The 16704-nt window shown below is 38.8% G+C and overlaps 1 protein-coding gene and 1 long non-coding RNA gene across 4 annotated transcripts in view; one reads left to right on the forward strand and one right to left on the reverse strand.

Annotated features, from left to right (window-relative positions):
• Positions 1 to 6583, forward strand: part of LOC106043056 (uncharacterized) — a 16809-nt gene extending 10226 nt beyond the window's left edge. Inside the window, exons 3-4 of the long non-coding RNA XR_007160030.2 lie at positions 2363 to 2492; positions 6498 to 6583. This is a non-coding gene — a long non-coding RNA (uncharacterized lncRNA). The remainder of the gene's footprint in view (positions 1 to 2362; positions 2493 to 6497) is intronic.
• Positions 1 to 16704, reverse strand: part of PLPPR1 (phospholipid phosphatase related 1) — a 135103-nt gene that overhangs the window by 54613 nt on the left and 63786 nt on the right. The window lies entirely within an intron of this gene.

Raw genomic sequence — 16704 nt, forward strand, 5'->3', positions numbered from 1 at the left:
CCCACGTGCCTGGTGACAGGACGAGGGGGAATGGGCGAAAGTTGCGCCAGGGGAGTTTTAGGTTGGATGTTAGGAAGAACTTCTTTACCGAAAGGGTTATTAAGCATTGGAACGGGCTGCCCAGGGAGGTGGTGGAGTCACCATCCCTGGAGGTCTTTAAAAGACGTTTAGATGTAGAGCTTAGCGATATGGTTTAGTGGAGTACTTAGTGTTAGGTCGGAGGTTGGACTCGATGATCTTGAGGTCTCTTCCAACCTAGAAATCTGTGATACTGTGATACTGTGTGATAATAAAGTTATGACCTTGATCACATGACATAATCCAATCCCTTTGGATCTTCTGTACAGTTTCTCTGCTATATTTTTGTGATCTCAGTTCAAACTAGCACCAAAGTGTGCTTTAGGATATTATTAACCAAACTCTTACTCAACAAAACATTTAAATATATACTTAAAACAATAAGTACATGCTTAAATTGATAGGTACTTCAGTGCTTTGTTAGCAGAGCCCATATTTGTATAAAATTATACCTTCTTTTTTCATATGTTAACCAGAACTCCTCAACTCCCTTGTAAATTCACTCTTTATATCTAGAAACTCCACTAGTGGTTGTCTTAATCTTAACTGTTCATGTTCCTTTTTTCTTAAATTGCCCTCAGTCCTCTTTCCTTTCATCTTCTACATGTCAGCTACAATTCCTTCTTCTCTACAAAATGTCTTTTTTTTTCTATACTTTACAGTTCTACTTTTATTTAGAATTAACTTTAACAAACTATCACTCATGTGCTTTCCACAATTTTGTATTGTTTTTCACAATTAAACCACCTTTCTCCTCAGCCACTTCTGGCATCTACTCAAATATAAACTACTTTTTATATGGAAGCACCTACACATGTAAATATTCCACATCTATTTCACTTAAGACAATAACTGTTTCATTGAATTGGGACTTTAAATAATAATAACAAAAAATATAAAAATCCTGCATTTAATTCAGAAATCACCCCCATCATTGCAATGTAGATACTTATGAAACAATGATTACAGCTAACTAGAATATCCTTACTGTGCAGTTACCTCAGCCTCTGTATTTATCTTATTTGACAATACTAAACTTAAAATTTTGCCACCTAACTGCCCATAGCACCGATAATACTGATTAAAAAAGTCTGACCTAAAGTAAAACAAAAAAAAATTCCCTCTGCTTTCATAACCCAACACTTAAATATTCCAGTCTCTCTCTGACAAACTGAAATTCCCCATTAAGCCTGTGGTTGTTACATAGAAAGGCAAGATACTCCCTCCAACATCCTTGAGAAAGCTTCGCTGCCCATTACCTAACAACTTAAAAATTCTTCACAGAGAGACAAAAGTTGCACATGCCACTGCCCTAAGCCATTCCTATGCCAACAAGATCACCAAGAAGAGGTCTTGTGAGATGCAGAATTCCATTTTCCAAAACAAAGTGCTCTGAAGACAGCAACTTGCTGTGCATGGCACCTTAGGTTGCAGTGCAGCAAAGCCTAACAACGCCCTTGTGATTATGAGGATCACCTACAGCGGCACCCAAATGAGGTATGCACACAGTGGAGCATTGGGACAATTGTCCTCTCATGCCGTTTCGTGTGAGGTATTTTTATGAAAGAGGTGTTTTAGTCATTCATGAGTCACTGTATTCAAAAAATGGGTTTCTGGATACAGCTCTGCCATTTTCTTTTCACTGGAGATCAGTCTGGATCTATCTAATGCTCTGTTCCTGCCCCAGAAATCTCTGAATATATTAAACTTGTTGGAATACTTAAATATTACAACACAACAACACAATAAAACTCTTCTAGAATTTAGAGCAACTCCCAAAAGATTTAATGAGAATTTTGGTCTTGAATTTTGTCTTTCTAGCTTGAAGCAGGATTTGTCCTTTTGTGAAAAGGCTGTTTTTTTATTTGATCCTTTTTGACAGCAGACCTTAACCTGGACTATGCTGACATGAGTCATCCCGTGCATTAGAAATACTGGAATATCTTGTCATAATTTATTGCCTACCTGATTTCAGTAACCAAACACAAAACCGTGGCTTACTTAGTTTTGAAGTAGCACATTCATGCCCCACAAAATACAGATTTTATTGGCACACACACATTATTTGCATAAGGCTGTGTGCTCCAGAATTGTCCAACACAAGGTCCCCCCCTTGAAAGCTGAAACCCTGCCCTTGGCTAAAACAATTTCCGAGGTGCCATACAAAACTGAGACTGGTTCACTGACTGATGGCATTTCACTGTACAAATGGCTCATAAAAGCTGTTAAATCTGTCATGTACTCTAAAGGCATTTTAGTCTAACGACTATTTTCACTTACATAGGAGCTGTCGGGAAAATCCATTCCTCACATGACAAGAAGCATCAGATCCTGGCAAGACACAGGATTCTGGTACATCAGACTAATAAGTCTTTTCAGAATGGTTTCCTTGACTGGTCTGTGGTATCTTTAAGGTGAGCTTTGCACTGAGAGATGCAGAGGTGTATGCTGATTTTTGAGGTGTCCTTGCAGGGAGAAAAGCAAGCATCCTTCTGCAGATTGAAGGGACTGCCAGTGGGAGTATCAGGTAAAAATGGAAAATTAGGATAAAGTAAAATAAAAAGGGAACAAAGATCTGAAGGAAGTGAGAACCAAACCACACCAAAACACAGTCCTTAACCACACCGAAACACTATCATTTATCTTGCGCTTGTTTTCAGACCACAAAACTTAAACATTAATGATGGATCAAGTGACATTCCAAAAAAACCCCACATTTGAGTAAAGTTCAAGGGAAAACACAGTCACAAAGTGACTTTTGCCAACCCTGACTTCTAGACAAATGCCAAGGTGCACTACAGCAGAACAGCCTTCTGCACCGGAGTGTATATACTCCTCCTGATGAATAAGAGGAGTTCATGTCCAATGTGCATCTTTCTTTTCCTGAAAATCATTCCCAGCTTTTCTGCACTCAGAGAAAAGGAGCTACCTTCCTGCAGACAGCTGTCATGGGGTCAGTAGGCCGCTGCCTCATCCACATACCATTATTCTTCTGGCATTATTCTTCTACCAGAGAAACTAGAAAAAAAGCTCCTCATTAGGCAGACAGACTGAAAAGCTGCTGGGAACATATCTGGCCAAAGGAAAGGGAAGCTGTTTTCAGCTCCCCAGCACTCCTGCCCTGCAGGTCCAGAGAAGTACCTGCCCAGGGAGGGAGACCTTACACGAGAACCACGGTATTAGGTTAGGAAAAGGTTAGGTTAGGTTAGGAATAGCATGGTTAGGAAGAGCAGCTCTTCAGAGATCCCTTCCTCTTAGCTTCCTCACACTGAGAACACTCTCCAAATCTGCTTCTCCTCAGACCTTTTTCCCCTTGCTTTCATCTCTTTTGTTCTGGAAATGCAAAAGGGCCATCCGTTCACCTCTGTTCATCAGTCTGTTAGGAGACAATCTCAAGTGCAGACTGATCCTGTGAGGTCCTAAAAATGTACCTCTTTGGACAATGCAAATTTGAATAGAAAGAAAGCCTAGCTCCAAAGCAAATCAGCGTATATCCCCACCTTTATCTTTTAGTGAGCGTTGCAAGTAGAGCAGAAAGCTGAAAAACTGCGAGGTTTTGAGGAGCAGCAGTAACTTCTGTTTAGTTCTAGACGGAATAGAACTAATGTTCCACTGTATTTCACAACCCAGAAAATCCGAAGGTAAATGTAAAGCCTCAGAGAAACCAAACACCTACACACTACACATTTTTTGGCCTATTTCTACTGCCTTTGAAACAAAATGGTCATGCCAACTTTGATTTCAAAAGGCATTAACAGCTGACCTTTTTTTTCTGACAGTTTTATTAATCATAGAAGTGTTGTGGGCCAGTGTTTTTGGTTAGAAAGGAGTAAATTTCCCAGTAGTGAACTTGTGTTCAGTGACAAGAGTTGTCTTTCCACAGATGGGGGCTTTCCCTGCAACACACTGGTGACCACTCCACAAGCCACCTAGGGACTATACTAAAAAGGAGCACATTTTATTGCTCTTCGCTAGGAATCAAGCTGCAATGCACTGACAGGAAGATTATGACAGGCATTCAGTTTTTTACACTCCTTGTCCTCAGAGTGCTTACTCCTGCCTGCCTGGACTGTTTCTTTTCTTCATAAATGAGGCTCTGATAGTTTCATCAATTACAACAAATGACAGTTTTAAATTCTGTGCCCTGCTGTCAAGTTCTTCATTTATTATTATTAACTACTTCTTGCAGCAGTCTAATATTCTCTCTCCTTTCTTTGCTACAGCAGCATGGCGCTCTGACATTTTAAGCATCTACTTAATCCCCCTTCTTTCCCATATACATAAAAACACTTTATCACATTTTTAAATGACTAATACTTCAATATTCCTGTTCTGCTACCTGCTGAGGAAAAGAAGAAAGGGAAAGGCTGAGTAATTGTGTTTCTGAGACAGCAGCCCTATAGATGACTAAATTTATTTATTACTAAAATATGTTTTAAAATATTGCACCAGTGCAATGGAGATATAACTTGATAAATGTTCTATGAGAAAACTAATTTCTTTACCTTTCAAAAATTCTGTTGATAGTTCAAGGCCATTAAAGAAAGAAGAGACTTATAAAGAAGGGAAGGGGTAAATATTCAACTAGCAGCTGCTGAAATGCACTTGCAAATCTGAGAGTCATGTCTCAAACAAAAGTAGAAATCACAATTAAAATTTTATATGTAGATGCTGAGATCCTGACATAAGCCTAAGGAATCACCGTAGGAAAGTGTCTCTTCCTTAATTTTCCCAGCTTTAAAACTGAAATACAGCTATAACTGAAATATAAGCCAGGTCTCACAGCATTTATTTCAGCACCAAGGAGACCCAGCAAATGAGAGAACGACTACATGGGGCCACCACCAGCTATAAACAAGTCTGGACGAGATGCCAGGCTGTGGTCTGTAGTTCAGATAATTGCTGTGGTTGACATGCACAGGATCTACCCACTCCTCCTCAGGCCCTTTCCTCCTTACTGGCAGTATGGAGAAGACAACCGACTAAGCTCCCATGCCCTACAATACTGCACCAGGAACCATGTAATATGAATCATGCTTCATATTCTCCAGTCACCCCTGGCAATATCATCAGTGTCTGGGTGGAAGAGTAGCATGGAGTCTGAGGACTGGAACACCCTTTCCACAATGTCCCACTCCTGAGCCCCTAGCAAGCAGCAAACTTCCCCAGTCAGCAGTCGGGTTGGCAGTGGGGGCCTTCATTCCCCAGGAGCAGGGAGTCTCCTGCCACCACTGCTCACATTTTCCTCTTGCCTCTTGATTCAGATTCAGCTGGCTGGTGTGCTTCACTGGACAGAGCTCCAGCCATATGGGAAATCTAAACCTACTTCATAGTTGCATGTCTGCAGCCATGGTCTTGAGTAATTTTATGGGTTTTGTGTCAGGTAAAAAGCTGTACCACAACAGTAAATCATAAAAATTTACGGTCTCTATTTTCATCCTGAGTGAGCAAGAGGCACGACATGGGATCTATTAGAAGAGTGAATACATCATATTAGAAAAGACAAGAAAGAACTCAGTCCCAAACAATCAGTGTCTTCTGGTACAAGTTTTCTGACGTGCTGTACTTAGTTATCTTGTGTTCCAATATCCTTATGCTGGACTGCTGTGCCTAGTAAAGTCACCAAGTCCCCCCTTATCACGGCAGGCTGGAATTTGTCATTCCAAAACTGTCTGCAGAAGATGGAAAATCAAATTTAGCCTTACTCTAACAACATTGACCTTATCACCTTCTTAGTTGCCAGTTCTGTTGCGTATTTCTTCCACGTATAGAGGTTTTCCCTGTAAGTTGACAACCTGGGAGGTGGCTGGAGCGCTGAATCTTTGTCATTAATGGAACAGCTCTCATTAAAATTCATAGAACATGCCTGTGCTTCCAGATTGATGTTATTAAATAGAGCAATACAGGTTTACAGTAGTTAGACATTGATGAATGCAGCAGTTGCTGCCAAAAGAAACTGTCTGCTGATACCAAGAGTGCAGCATGCTTAGATCAATCAGAAAAACCAAACGGAGACAATGTTTTAAATTAAGTAGGAAACCATCAAAGACACTTTACTTCACATAAATGGACATAGTCTTATTAATATGTATACTGCATTATAAAATCCATTTTATTTGTTCAACATTTTTCCAGCTGATTAGGAAACTTTACAAAACAAAAACTAACCAAACAAAAAACAAAAGACCCAAACAAAAAAATTACCTTATTACTTTGAATCTCATTTGCTGCTTCCAAGTCATGCTGTGTCTGAGCCAACCACTTAGTACCACTTTTAATCATAATTTATAATCTGATAGTAACAGTAATAAATAATTTGATAGTAGTGGTAATAAAAATAGCATAAAAAGTAGTGGTAATAAAAGTAGTGGTAATAAAAATAGTATAAAAAAATTAACAGTGACCACTTCTATTTTCAGAATCTGGAATCATCTTGCTACATAATTGTGAACGCAGAAGATGGAAGAAGGGAAAACTTGGGTTTTGAAAAGTTGCATAAAATCACTAGATTTCTGTGCTCACTCATGTCTCTTTTGCTTAAAGATCCCATCCTCTCTTCAACTGTTAGCCCTGTCAAAATAAGTAGAAATATTCACTGCTATTTGCTATGGCCATTTATCATGAAGAAGATTGGTTTTACTCCAAGAATAGTCAGTCTGTTTGAACCTGAATTTAACAGTATTTATGTTCCTCTAGAGTCTCTTTTAACAAGTCTCCACATGAAAGAATGGCACACCTTTATCTTCTTCAGAGTCTTTCTAAACCTGGGCAGCCAGAGCATTAAGACGTACATTTGCTTTCTGTAAGAATCTGAACAGTAGATAGTACGGAGAGTAGTCCAATGGAGACTACTTGGGGATACAGAGGTTAGGAAGAAACTGCACACTGCCACCACAGCTCATTGATTTACAAAGCAGACTGATGCAGCAAGGCTTGGAATAGGAAACTTTGTCTTCTATTAGTAACTACAGTACAGAATTTGAGTAAGCAAATCAACAGACTGACTTATCAGTAATCTGGTCATTCTCATAACAGGCATGTAAATACCTAGGGCAAGTTATTGCATGAAAAGTGCCTGGGCAGACAAAAATGTCTTGCACAACGATTGCAAGGATTTTTCACATGGTTTACATTTACTGCTTTCCTTTGCCCATCCTCTATGTGTTGCATCCTCCCTTTTCTTTTCCCTGCCACTGGGCCTGCATTCTTTTTCCTTCATATCAGGTTACATCACTGTATTAGAAAGAACATTAGGACATTTTTTTTAACATTTTTTTTTCCCCTTTGAGGATGGCCAAAACCCAAACAGGTTGCCTAGTAAGGTAATAGGAAAGATCAACTGGACAAGGCCCAAAGGAACTTAACCAGCTACTATTTTTCTGAACCATGCTGTGAATAGGGAACTCCAGAGATATCTTCCCACCTGAATTTTCCTGTGAGTCTACGACCTTTCTTTTAACTTTCAGAAGTGTATACTTGGGTTTCTGACCCACCTGGTTGACCCTGGCTGCCTTCCTTATACAAATTACATCAACTCCGAGTACTCCAACTTTCTTCCAAGTCCCTCAATGCTTTATTCCTTTCATCTCTACAGAAAGATTTTGCAGTAAGAATGAAAAGACTGAAACTCATGATAAACCAATTCTGGTATGAATTCATATGAGACCAATGCTGTACAAAGCACTCCTGTTCCCACAATTAGTCAGTTTGAGAGTTTCAATGTTTCTCACCCTTTTAAGAGAACTGGAATTATTTTTGATTTGTCTCGTTTAAGTGGGCTCATAAAGATCACTGATGACTACTGATTTAACTGGCTCCAACTCAAACATTAGCAGAATCGTAAAACTAATAAAAGTGTAATCTGCTACACAGTCTCTTTGAAAGGTTAATTCACTCCATCATAACTGGAATCTCATATGGGGCTACCTAACAAGAAACTTGATTACATTTATGAGCTACATTTACACTTTTTTTTTTTTGCTATTGTTTTATTAGAAGTGCAGTATTTGTTATAGACAATAAATCAAACAGAAATCTGAACAATAGTTCTACTATGAAAAACAGAACATCACAATCTACTCTGATAAGATTTTAAATCCCACTAAATAGAAATAGTATTAAATCCATAACACTCTCCTGGTGCACAAAATACACACAATGAATTTCTCATTTCAATAAGTTATATAAGAGGTATCAATGCATTATTAGTCTAAAAAGCAGCTTCCAGGTAGGCAAAGTCTACATTCCAGAAATAAACTGCGAAGTGGTGATGAACAATGGATTATTGACTTTTAGTATAGACATGCAGCTTTTAATGTCTGATCTGGGAGAAGGAAATGCAGGAATAATTCAGCTAATATATGACCAAATTTAGCCATCTTTTTAATTACTGAATTTACCCTACCAAAGTCAAAGACAAAACTGACAGCAACTCCAGTAATAATTTTACTATTATTTCCAAGCTGTAATCTGATTGCAGCATGCTTTTGCTAGTCCCTGCCAAAAATTACTGTAAATCATAACGAGTTATTAATTGCTACAGAATAAGGAAAAGTTAATAAAAGATTCAAACTTATTTTAAACTCATTAGAGCCTACCCTCCCCCCCCAAGTGTCCCATTACATGGGTTCTCCATTCATCAGCTCATGTGATCAGGTCTTAAAGGGCAACAAGAGCAGGAGGCATACACCAGGGTTTTGAGGTGTGCATTAAGATTTTGAGCCTGGCTTCCAGCACCTCCACCACCTCTTTGCACCAGCACCAGCCACCAACACGGCTGCTGCTGGCCTGACTCCTGATGGGGTGCAGAGGGGCTCCCAGCAGCAATGGTGCAAACAAACACCCACAGACTGTGCTGCAAGGCCACTAGAGATCACAGACAGCCATAGGTCTCTAGGTAGGTCTGGTGTGATGCAGATATTAATCCCACTGAGTACTATAAACACATCATCCGAAAGTGAGAGTGACAGACCATTATGAACAACCACTTTGTTTCTTGGACTGTGTAACAACTCTGTAACAATCAACTAACTGCTTAGTAAAGTATTGATTAATCATTTATCTAACAGTCCTCTCTAAAAATCTATCCGCAATAGAAATCTGTTCCATTAAATCATTCTGCTTCACGATGAAGATGAGTCTTCATTCCTGACATTTAAGTTAGGTCTGGAGTGCTAAAGGAAGAGCTAATACAATTAATCATTGTATATTTATACCAAAATCACAGATATCTGGAATTTTACTAAGTCTGAACTTGTTAAATTCATCAGAAGTATTAATCTAGGCATGTCATCAAGCTGAAAGAAAATTTGTTAAGACCCATGAACTCTAAGCCTGTGGGTCAGCCTCTAATCACTGCTGTAAGCAAACATCATCATGCATGAGTAATGATGTCATGTACATTAAATTTCAGTGCCCATTTAGCATCATTTGCACAACATGTAACAAATTCCCAAACACTGATTCCCAGCAATACCACTCTTACAGATTTCCTACAAATACATATGCATATGAAAGATTCTTGTACAGTCTCTTGAATAGCTTCACGCTGTTCACAGCTGGGAACAAATATACAGCCCATGCAAAATTACCCATGAGAGAGAGTATATGGCCAGGCTTCAGGAAGTCTGAGAGTTATCTGAGAACTAGTTGCATTACAGATTTACAGAAGCTTTACTTCTTTTGTGAGTGTTATTTGCATGCTGGCAACCAGATTATCCCTTTGTGATTGGAAAGGAGAAGATAGCACACTTTACCAGAACATACCACATCTTGGGGAAACGCCATGTTGGTGCCACATCTTAGGTTTGTAAAAGTAAGTACAAGTCTTAGCAGGCTTATTCTTAAAACAGTTATTTAAACTCTGTTGGAATGTCTGGAAGTACTGGGAAGGCTGGATAGTTGTATTTAGGGTTACTTATAATGGATTTCTGAGTCCCTGTTCATTCCTTTCCACTCTTTTTAACTATTCATGTAACCTGCCAATTAAGTATCATGCTACCAGGGATATCCCCCCAGATTAAAGAAAACAAATATGCTCAGAGATGCAGATCAGAATAAACAGTGCGAGTGTGTAATGGCAGAGTCAATGATATGATATGTACTGCATCTACAACAGTTGCCAAATTTTCATACTTCTGAGTAAAACAAGAGCTCAACATTGTGTGCTTGGGAGAGAAAATATGAAAAATCCTCAGGTCTTTGGAGTATGCAGAAAAACATACAACAATAACAACAAATTCTGCTCTACCATAATCTGCAACAAACATTACAATCTAAGCATATTTCTGAAAAAAAGGGAAAAATTCAGCATTAACTTTCATTGACAATAACTCTTTGTCCCCACGTTACATCTGCCCATGTTATGTACTCTGCTATATTTATTTTCATGTTCATCTCAATAACTATTTTAACCTTAAAGTTTTCCAGTCATTGCTAGAAATGCCCTCTAACTTAGAATGCTTCAGCATTGGTTTGCAGAGGTCTGTACATGTAATACAGGAAACCCGATTTAATGAACCCTGGTTTTCTAATTCATTTTCTTAAAATTTATATACATACTATTTTGATTGGTAGTTTTTCTATCAGTAATCTCCCAAAGCTGTGATTTTTAACTTACAAATCTGCAATGTGCATCTCTACTTAAAAAGCGAAGCAAATTCAATATCTCTAGCTTCTTCATGATTAAAACATCATAATTCCTTCTCTTAGGAACATGGTTATATAGACCAACAAAGTATAAACTGAAGTAGTTCTCAGAAAATATTGGTGATTTTCAGGATACAGTGAAACAGATAGATCAGTGTGTCCGTTATGTTTTTCTCTATTACCAAATATTTTTTTTTAGTCACTCATGAAGGGAAAGAATTTTTGGTATTTTAAATCTATTGCTTGAAAACTGCACCACATTAATTGGTGCAAACCCCAAGACATTACTCAGGCTGTCAAAGGGATTATTTGCAGTGGGAAATTTTCATGATAAAGACGGGGATATAAAATTGGGTTCACATGACTGTAAGCAACAATATAATCATTTTTTTTTCATTTATGTTTTACAGAAAAATGCAGTAAAGCGGTTAATCCCTCTTAGGTAGGCTCTTAACATTAATTTTAAAATGAACTCAAGAAGCTAAACAGAATGAAATAGCATCTTTTTTTAATTTTTTTAATTAATTTTTTTTTCCCCTGGGTGTCCATCTCAGCCACGAGTTTTCTGTCATAGAAGATTTCATACTTTTTGCTTAATTGTGAAAGACCTGGAAGGAATATCTTTTCAGAAAATTGAGTTTCATTTTGTAGCCAGCTAATATTAGATCTGCCTAGCAATTCAACAAAACTAATCCAATGTTCAGTAGACAACTATTCACTGAGATTAAGCCAGTTCTACATTATGGAGTTACCTCGTCATCTGGAACAAAGAGGTACGTGGTGGAGAGAAAGAAAGCAGACAATGCGGAATGACTGGCGAATGGGGAACATTAAAGAGACATTTAGAAAAAGCAACAAAGAGAAATGGATACATATGCTGAGCGAGTAAGAAAAGAAACAAGGACTCCCAGGAAACAGAAGTGACTGAAGCATAGGGATTATTCAGAAACATCACCCTGCTCCAAGAGATGTGCCTCCAATTCCGCACAGCATCTGTCACCACCAATTCACACAGCCATCTAACTAGAGATTTTAATGATGGGGAGTTTATACAACACCAGCACACGACACGTCCCTTAGGGTATTTTGTCCTCCCAGCATCACAGCGTCGCAGCCTACTATTTAATCCTTCTTGCAATGCACAGATGGAGAAACAAGGCACTGGGACTGAAATAGCGATGTGCAGGACCATGACAGACACCGATGTCAAGGGGACTCCTTGAGCCCACATAGGTGAACATCTTTCCTGGCTGCCTCAGTAGGAAACAAAACCAAGAAGCCCCACATGGTGAGTACTGGATACCTGTACAGAATACAGTTGCTGATCATTGCAACTATTTGGAGTTAATTAAACTCAAGGTACCTCTTCAGCTGGCCACCAAACACCTGCTTGGAATTTTTTTGGTGCTTTCTGTGAGAACTGGACATTACCTTGCCAAAACTGAAAACTGTATTTCAACTATCCAAAACTGTGATTCTATGATCATATGTCCTTTAAGCACTATTAATCATATCATTAAAGCTATGATTTATTAAAGATAAATCTTTATTAAAGATAAATCTTGCCATAAAATCAGTAAGCTTTTCTTAGGTTAGGTTTTCTTAGGTATTTTTATTTTTAAAGAACACGTTATATCTGATGCCTCTTACAAATGTTGCTTCGAGGACCACAGCACACAGCACAAGACCCTTCACAGTGCACTGGTAAATTTTGGCAGAACTTCTCTATCGTCCCCAAACACTCGGCTCAAAAATAGAGAGCACCAGCTGGTACACCCAAATGGGCAAAAATCTTTTGAGTTTTCAGAATACCTAAACAAAAAATTAGAATTAAAAAGTGTGCCTCGTATGTCATGACTGTTCTAATTTCAGTTATTTTTTTATAGCTTCCAAATCCCTGCTGTGGTGCTGATGACAAACAGGAGTTCAAGAGGCACTTGTCTCACTTACACAAATGATCTCAGTATTGAAGGCATTCTCCTGCTAAAGAGTAGTTCAGCTGTTGGCTTGACTACATGGAATACTGTTAGGAAAATGCAGGGAGGCAGAGAAAGAGAACACTTTATTTTTTCTCCTCTGTGCCTCTGTGTAAGTTAAAACTCTGTCGCTCTCTTTTCTCTCTCTCTCTTTTCTCTCTCTCTCTTTTTTTTTTTTTTGATAAATTAAGTTAGAACTGGTATTTGAAGGTGATTCAATCTGTCCAAAAGTAAAATTACAAAAAAAGTAAAGGAAAATTTACCCCACTGCCTGTGGAAACAAAGATCCTATGAGGCTGTAACACACAGTTCAAGTCAGAGTTTGCATCAGAATACATACAAGACTAGAGCTTTGTATTTTGCAATATTTTTCCTTTTCTTCATGATGAGAGAGAGAGAAGAGATTTTTCTTATAAAATCTTAAATTCTTTTCAGTGCACCATATATTGAGTTGTCAAGAAGATATTGTTTCTACTCTGCCTGCAAAAGTTTTCCTGAGGGCAGAACAACGGATTTAGCATGAAAAGGCAGGATCTTCAGATTAGAGTCCAACGTTTCAAGTTTTGATGGTTTTGATTATTTGAGTCTGCCCTAATCTACCTTGTCAATGTCAGGATTACAATAATCCACAAAAAAGCACAATGTGACACATACATCAGTCATATTAAAGTCACTTGGTATTCTGTAAATCTTTGATCATTCTAAGACAATTTAATTAAATCTGGTGCTGGAAAATTGCTCTGTTTTCATGTGTGAAGACACACCTCAGATGCACCCTTTAGAAATAAAGGGTAATTCAGAAAATTAATCCTCATATAACTCCCACCGTAAAACAACTCAAGCCCTCAAACCATTGCGAGAAGGAAGAGGAAAAGGAAGTAGAAAGTGCCACATCATCAGAAATTCCTGAATAAATTTCTTTTATTATCTAGAGAGCCATCATAATCACAGCCACTGGTGACTCACAAGAGATGAGAAGGTTTTATTTAAAAAACAAACAAACCACGAAACAAACAAAAAAACCAAGAAGGTGCTGCTTGCTTATTGCTTCTTTAAAAACTACCATTCACACAGACACAACATCTCAAAAGTCTTTTGCACGCCTAGACACATACAGTTGTGAGGATGCTGTTTACTCACGGTATCTAACTATATACCTCCAACATCTACTAAGAGATACAATTGTCACACTGCATTACATTCCCTGTCACTTATAATGAGCATCAAGTATGCTGTAGAAGTACAAAAACGTCACTTTAACCTCACCAAATTCAAAGCCAGATTATACTCAACTCTCCTATACCCATCTAACATGAGTTTTGCCCTAGAAAGCTAACACCCAAAATGAGAAGGAAAAGAGAAAGACCAGATAGCATGGAAAGCACTGCTAGATCAAGACCTCCTGGCACCTCACCAACCCCCAGGAATAGAACCGGGATTTTCCAGGCCCTGCACTTCTCCCACCTCAACACCTTTTCTCTCTGCTCACTGATGTGCTGCCTACATCCGAGGGTAGCTTGGTTGTTCTGACAATGTATTCCCTGCCTGCAGAGAATTGGGGCACTGAAATCAAACCCATCAGTTGTGATTTTACCTTTCCCCACCATCATCCACCTGTACCCAGGTGCACAAATGCCAGCGCTGAGCTCCATGGAAGGCATGTAACAGCAATCTTTGGACCAAGTCCTGCAAGGTGGGGTTGTGAAATAATGGGACAGCTATGTTGAAGCATCATTAAAGATGTTTCTGACACAACTTTGTCACTCATGTCCCAGAGGGTAAAGGAGGGAGGTGTCCCACAAAGAGCTTTGGCAACAAATGCCCCCATAAATTAAAAGCATTTGAAAAAAGAATAATATGAGAGAGATTTTTTCCTTGCTTTCTGGATGTTGCCTCTGCTACTTTCTTTTACACTTGTCTACAACTCTTAAGATCACTTCAGAGATTAGTTCTGGCCATCAATAAATCCTCAGATGAGCTGCTGTGCACCATTTGCACTTGCTGGGATAGATCCATGGCCTACACCCAGCTAAGTGCTCTCCAGCCTTTGCGGCATGCTCTGGGTCCATCATTGACCCCAAAGGGCTCTTGAAGCTACTGGAGTAGGGCATCGTGGAGTAGGATACTTGTATTTAACAGCCTTCAGTCCTCGTGGAGCAGATTCTCAGCAGTCTGTACACCGCTGAAAGCAGTAATGTGTCACCTGAGTGAGGGACAAAATCAATCTGATCTTGTTGCATCATCTTAAATGGGAACCATGGCTGGATGAGGGCTTCCTGAAGTCTCCCTTCACCGCTGCTGGCTGCAAACAATGCTCCAAAGGGATGGGAGAACATCAGTCTCTTGCACTTCCTCATCAATTGCTTCCACATTCAACAAAACATAATATAACAACTCATCATGGACATTCGGTGACAAATGTCAGACTGCAATGATACCTCTTACAGTACAATAAAAGACCATCTGGAAAACTGCCTGCATTATTTGGGAGAGGGACTCAGATCTGCTAAGTGGCTAAAAATTAGTTTAATGATTCTTTATTTAGCCTTTAAATCTATACTTAATGTGACATTGTGTTTCTAATTAGGGACTGAAAATGTTCATTTACCATTTCTGTCATTACAGATTAAACATCACAAGCTATTATTAAAAAGTTCATATTTTGAATATAAAAAGGAATTTGTAGACTCAGACATGGACTGTAAATTCTTATAATGAGCCATTCATCTTCAGGTCAGGTTTTATAATAACTAACTGCTACAAGTTAGTTGGGAGTGAGGAAAACGGAAAAGAAAAAAATGGAAACCACGGAATGGCTTGGGTTGGAAGGGACCTTAAAGATCACCTAGTTCCAACACCAATGTGAATAAACACTAGAATTGTAAGTGTTGCATTTAAACAGATTGAAGCCTAATTGTATTTAAACTGCCCAAACTGCTTGTGACACCTTGTTTCCACCTCTACCACCAAAACTTATTTAAAGGCACACTGCATATTGGGTAGTTAGCAAATAAATATGGGCAGGGCATCTGACATGACAGCCAAGACTCAGCTAAGAAAATGCCACTTTCTCTTGAGAGCAAATATCTCAAAATTTTTAATCAAAGGACCATGCTCTACGGAAGATGGTAGGGGAGGCAGCATATTCTGGGAAACAGGCATATAAAAATATTTCCTGGCCACCTCCTTTCTTACTTATGATCACTTATGAACAGGTCTGCTGCCAGATTGTTTTCACCATGGAGAAATGTTATGAGGAAAGCAGGCAACATGTTTTTAGCTGTCCTCCATGCACCTTTAGCCATGGCAGCCAAGCAATATACAGCTTATCCATTGTCATGGTGGCTTCAGACCAACAAAATTGGGGCCTATCCTAGCTCAGGTAGTCCTGCACAGGGCTTTGTGTCTGGCATAGCCCCTCTCAGATGAATTCCTCTTTGTCCCAGGCATGTGGCAGAATGAAAAGAAAAGTGCTTTCAGTGTGTTTTAAGATTTACAGGGGCTTTTCAGACAGAATAGCTACTATCAATCATCTCTGCATTCCCTGCAGGAAATTAGATTTCCTGTTGTTTAATGCTACAGCACCTGATAAAAGTCTATGAATGTGTAGTTCCAACAGTGCTACATTAAAAGTCTATGCCGTGGACAAAAAGGCAGGGAAAACACATGTTTTCACCCAATATAGCAGAGAGGACATCTTTTTGGACACTACCTCTTGATTCTGACTGATTTTTCATTTTAAATTACACTTTAATAAGCAAGGCAAATATCTGAAAGGACAAGGAAAGTATACTTGGAGGGTGAAGAATTCTTTTCCTCCTGTCAATTGATTTATTGTGTTCATGTCAGTCTTGTCTACAGGAAGGACAATTTATAGTTCCGTCACACACTGTCAACTGGGCTCATCATTCTTACATTTAGAGGACTAAAAATCTTCAGAACAGCTTCCTTCAGGCAATAAATTTGAGAGATCTGATTCTTAGTGGTGTTCGTTGTGTTTCAT

This window comes from Anser cygnoides, chromosome Z, assembly GCF_040182565.1.
Source record: "Anser cygnoides isolate HZ-2024a breed goose chromosome Z, Taihu_goose_T2T_genome, whole genome shotgun sequence".
NCBI lineage: Eukaryota > Metazoa > Chordata > Aves > Anseriformes > Anatidae > Anser > Anser cygnoides.